Source organism: Cyprinodon tularosa, unplaced genomic scaffold, assembly GCF_016077235.1.
Source record: "Cyprinodon tularosa strain WSP-4 unplaced genomic scaffold, ASM1607723v1 ctg165, whole genome shotgun sequence".
In the NCBI taxonomy this organism is placed as follows: Eukaryota; Metazoa; Chordata; class Actinopteri; order Cyprinodontiformes; family Cyprinodontidae; genus Cyprinodon; species Cyprinodon tularosa.
The window spans coordinates 1,709,480-1,715,690 of record NW_024038483.1 but is presented as its reverse complement, the minus strand read 5'-3'; positions in this window follow the sequence as shown (position 1 = coordinate 1,715,690).

The following is a 6,211-nucleotide window of genomic DNA, read 5'->3' as shown; positions in this document are numbered from 1 at the left end:
GAGAAACAAGTTGATTGCTAGCTGCAAGAACATCAGGGAATAGATCTTTGTTTTTTTGTATACTGACTCACTAATGAGGTAAATATGCACCACATGAATAAACTGATGAGCAAGAAAAGTACATTTACATACGGTGTCATCAGAAACAACATATAAGAATTGGTCTTCATTGATGACATAAACAAACAGTGAAGGAAGCAATGAATCTAACTTATTGTCCAGTAAACTATGCCATATGTTTAGAAGTACAGTTTACAAGTCTCTGATTAAGCATTATTTTTGCCAAAAAATATAATAACAGCTGTGATATCAAATGATAACATATCACTAATTTCAAAATCTGTCAGTTCAATGAGATAACATTTTAAAGCAAATTACTTCAGTTTTAAACCATTAAATTCAGTTTTATCTATCTGCTTATCCGTTAGCATCAGGGTGGGGCTTGTGCCAGCAGTCTCTGGGCTAAAGGTCGGTGTGGTTGGGAAATTTAGACTTCTTTTATTTCATACATTGAGTTCTGCTATTTAATTTCTACTCCGTCTGTTTCACCTGCAAAACCATAAAATGTCTGAGTGAGGAGTGTTTGTGGACAAGAAATAATTATTACCATAACAAGCCAGATCCTTTCTCAAGGTTTATTCATAACAAGTTACTGTTTAACCCAAGTGTCTGTAATTTGTTTTGACTACTTTAAGTAAGGGAACAGCTCTGTCTAGAGCAGAACAAGGATGTGAGGGTACTTAAGTCGTTGGGAAGTCATATTTAAATGTCAAATCATTCTGGCTTAAAAATGTATATAAATGTACTCTTTATCAGCATGTTGTCTAGGGGTGTAAATAATAATCGTTTTGTATCGATGCATCGATCCAAAAGCCGACGATCCGATGCATCGACACGTCCGCAAGATAATCGATTCATGTTTTTTTTTTCCTCCGGTCTATTTTTATCCATTTGCTCCTGGGCGTAATTCTCCCTCCCGTGCTGCGGTGCCGCTAAACCTATTTTACCCTCCTACCGCGCTTCCTGGTTATACTCTTACAGCAGTTTGTTGCAGCAAGCTTGACACAGACATTTTTAAATTATGCTCAGTATTGAAGCGTGGTCTGGGCTACACGCTGTGGGTCTAGATACGGCCGAGGCGATGAGGAAGTGGGGGCGAGTTTAGTCCGACGACAGAGGGACAATGGGGCAAAAAGAGCGGAGATTCAGCTGGAAAAAGGGTCCCAGCGGTCTCGCGCACCTCGCTCTTCTAGCGGGTCGAACTTCACGAGTTGTTTTCCGCAATTTCGGTCATAAAAACAAAACAAGCCGGCCTCCTGTCTGGTGCACTGTTTGCAATCAGCTACAATCTGGGAGAGGTGCAGCGTCTCTCAAGGGGGCGGTGACGTCGACACTGGAGCCTTCTTCTTCTTCTTCTTTTATTTAATGGCGGTTGGCAAACAACTTATAGGTGCATTACCGCCACCTTCCAGAATGGAGTATGGACCAGACAAATTATTATATTCTCCCTAAAATACCCGTTCTTCTTAGAAAATTAAAAATACTACCAAAAACTACATCCCCAGATGACCTTTGAAACAATTTCCTTATATCTAGTTTATTTTTATTCCTGTCTAACTCTCTACGCAACATCTCTCTTTCCTGAGTATATTTATTACATTCTAAAAAAATATGTTGGACAGTTTCTCTGGAGCCGAGGTATTGCATTGAACTCATTACACTGATATTGTGCAGTATTTTTGCAGTATTTTTTGATGCAACTTTTCTACTTCTGTTATTTGCTGTTGTTTCTAAAGAAAATGCATAATGATATTACAGCTTTCATTGATTTATTTCAAACTTGAAACTTTCTTTAGCCTGTAAGGTGTAAAAAAAAAAAAAAATAATAATAATAAAAAAAATAACCGATTAATCGATTAATCGAATCGAATCGTGGTGTATTCTTGAGTATCGAAAATAATCGAATCGTTGGTTCAGGAAATCGATACTGAATCGAATCGCCATGATGGATGTGATTTACATCCCTAATGTTGTCCCAAAAGATAGAAAATTTCTATTTAAAAAAAATCCTGTCTTAAAATCTGTGTGTTTTTTTTCGTTATTTTATGCAGGCCAGTTAGTTATACATCTGCTTGTACACCTAAATTTGGCCAATCATATATCAACGGTCATCTGACAATCAAATTTTTTTAGTCATAGCATCTTGATTCATATGTCGCAGCTAATATATACAACAGTTGAAATAAGAAACATTTACTATATCATTGAGTTCTGTCCCAGTGTTCAAGGGGATGGACGTCTGTGTCTTCGGCAGGCGTAGAGCTAACAGAACTGGCAGCGTTGTGAGGCAAGGGCTCAAACATGTACGGCTGTAAGCCTTCTACACCAAACCAAGCTTTTCCCACCATGGCGTCCTCTTCCACATCAACTTCGTCCCCGCTTTCCTCCTCTAAATAAAAAATGTATCATGGAGGAGACTATCCACGACCTCAGACACAAAACTCCTTCTCTTGCATGTTTCCGCCGTCCATAGAGTTCCTTGACAGTGTTGTTGCTAAGTGCTACTTGGTCCCAATGTAATATCCCATTGGGAACCCCCCTAGATAAATAACCAATCACATTCACTTTATTCACTCTTGTAAAGTAGGGCACCATTTGGGAGAATTCGGAAATGCAACGGTTGGAACAGCCGTTTCCCTACGACTTTAAAAATTCCATCTATTGTCTTTTTTCTACAAAAAATGTATACTTCTGGTTTTTAACTTGTCCTTAAGTATTTAATTCCTTGCTGATTTATAAAGCAAAGCCTTCTATCATGCTTCTTTTTACAATTTTACCATTATATTTTCTATTTGCAGAATAGTTAATATGGACCAAAAAAGAAGAAAGAAAAGAGGTGAAATGATACACAGATTATAGGTCTAAAACGTATAGGCTGTCGGTGTGTTTATCTTGTGTTTCTAGAGGTAATGATGCTGATTAATGGCTTAATCAATGTCTTGCTCAATAGACTTCTACATCAAGTATATCTTTGTGTCAAACTAGTGTGCAGTAAATTGATTTTGTGCATCCAGAAATATATGACTTTATCTTATTCGCAGCAGCAACTAACAATTGATATTGGTATTATGAACTAAGTAAATTTTGGTATTATAAACTCACCAAATTTGGAGAAATAGATTGAATTTGATTGTGTCACTTGTTTTGGATCTTGGCAACAGTTATGTCTTTTAGTAACAACAAGCCTAAACACATATCAAATTAGTAGTGGGCAAAGTCATGTAATGTTTTTCAGTTCTCACCTTAAATGTACTCAAAATCTGTGGTTTTTGCTTCTCTGGGTTTGTGAAAGGAAACCAACCATTATAAAATAGTTTCTGATAAGAAGAATTGTAAAATATAACATTAAATTTATGCCAAGACCTTGCCTTGTAAGACTGTGGCACAGAAGGTAGAAGTATGTCCCTTAACTAGTGGGTCACTGGCTTGAATTTATGCTCCATGTGTCTCATTTGCTGTCCTTGAGCAAGGCACTTCATCTGATTTGCCAGCTGATGGTGATCCGAAGGCCCAGTGGCACCATTTGTATTTTAGCTCCACCACTGTCCGTCCTTGGACTTGATTAAAAACTCTATAGAAGTGCAGGCAGTTCATGGCTACAAACAGCATTTGGCTTCTTTTTAGCATCATTTGGCCATTAGACCAAGTATAAGTGGGTGTATGGTACTTCTTCACTTTTAGGGATAATTATGGCTCTATGGGTTAGAACTAAACTAAAATCAAATTTTAAAGGGTTTTTATTTTTTTAATGCATGTCAACTTCTCTCTGTCCTCAATAAACTCTTGTCTATACACATACTAATGACTCAATGAAGTCTATTATTCCCTGGAAGGGCATCCTTTAGCAGATGCATTGGGACTGTTCAGAATTAATCTGCAGTCTCTGTCTGCATTGCTAACATCAAACTGAATATCTCATTCACAGCACTGAGTGCAGATCATCAGTGGTTCATTCTCTGATTCCCACAGCATGTTAGATGTAACTTATAAGCTGCAAAAACACTTTCATGCTTCTCTGAACATGTATAAAATTAGTGTTCATATAATTTCAAATTTGGTCATTACGGTATATCTTATATTGGCAGCTGATGGGACACTTGAGGATTAATTTTATTAATCTCTATTAATAATTACTCTATTACTCTATATTAAACATGCACTGGTAAATAAAACTCAATTTAAAAGGATATATTTCTAAATATTTGACTGGAAAATGTGTCAAACAAAAAAATAATCATCTTTAGATTGTCAGTTATGCTTTAAATGCAGTAACCTCTGTTCTTCATCAGATTAAATTTAACTCATGGACTACTTATTCAACAACCATCTCTATAACCCTCAAAACTTCAGTAGGTTTTCAAATCAGAAATGCATTAATTCTGCACATTATACAATTGAGATAAATAATAATAACATGGATTTCACTAAATTGTTATAAGGCTAATATGTGGAGCTGCTGCAGTTCTCAGGCTAATAGAAGGAACAAAAAATATGATACAATCTATATATTTCTAATTATATCTAGAAATAAACAAGTTATTCCTCAAGCAAAACCAAACTTTAACCTCTGATCAGTAACTGTATAAGAGTTTCGAATATATGTTTTGTTTTTTTTATCTAGTATTTGATTTTATTAAATTATATAAAAAAATGTATCTATCTTTCCAAGTAACCACACAATGGTTTTATATAAACATCTGTTGTATCCCTAACTGTGAAGCTGATTTATTAAGACCATAAAGCCTGATGAGGTTTTAAATCCTTGTTGCATTCTGAGTGAGTGGTGGAGACTGTACATAGAGGGGATAATAAGTAGAAAACAGGGCGGGCAGGCAATAGTCCAGATGTGGAGGCCTGTCGATCTCAAAGAGGGTTGGAGCACAGCAGATGGCACTCTGCGCTATCACAGCCATTGGTCGGATTAGTTTATGTGAGAGGGGGCACACAGTTGATGGGGGACTTTAAGGGAAGTCCACATCTGTTTGGATTATCTAAGCAGGGACAGGGATGGCAGGACAGAGGGGAAAACTATATGCATCACTGTTATTGTAGGGCTGACAAGCATAACACTATTATGTTTTTATTTTATTTTTTTACAGAGCTTACATGATCACTGAAGCAATTCAAGGCAGGGTTACTGTGAATTTAGACCTAGATGACTCGTTTATGCGATTTTGTGACATTTTTTCTGTTTAGTTTTTTTTAAAGAGCAGCAAAAACTACAGACATACAGAGAATAAGGCCGGTCACAAAAAACCTGATAGAACTTTTATGACTCATTCTGACTGATTGCCATAAAAGAAAGACAAGACGCTTTTTTAACTGTCCTACTTAAAACCATTGATCTACAGCATGTAGAATTTAAGGAATGCTGTTAGCTTTTGGACAATGTTCAGCTAATTGTGACTATCTTAAACTGAGATAATGCTTGCATGCTCAGCGATCACTGCCAGTTATCCTAAAGCAAATATGACTTGATGCCTTTCAGGAAAAGACAGGTTGTTGGGATGAGCAAAAGCCTCAATCCATGATTCTTCCTGAAATTTTTTATTGACATTTTGCAGAGTTTTTGCTATTGTTTTAAAAAAAAGTGTAGAGCGCTTCATTTACAAGAATTCAGTTCAGGTCATGGCAGTCTTAAATACCTTTGACCCTAATACATAAATTAATACATTTTAATCTAATAAAACTCAAAGTTTAACACAAAAAAGCTCCTAAAACTCTATCTCTCTTTTGTGTTTTGCTATCTATCATTTAGAAATGATGCATTTCTTGCTTATCCAATCATTTATTCCTGTGTTGTGTGGCAGGCATGCATAAATGATCAGCAAAGCCTTAGCCCTTGGCAGTTCCTGCTTTTAAAATCCAACCCATTACTGCTAATCAGAGAACTAATCTAAACACAATTTTCCCCTGTAAGCACAAACAATACTAACTGAACAATGAGCTTAGAAATATCGAATGACGAGCATACATAAATATACATTTTCTTCTTGTTTAACAGTTTTATGTCTTTCAGTTCATAATTTATCCATCAGCTAATGTTCAATTTACATATTTTCATTATGGCTTTAATAACATTTTCTTAAACTCTCAGTGGTTAATCATCAATCAAGCTCAATTCTACAGCAGTCTAGCTCAACCAAGCTTA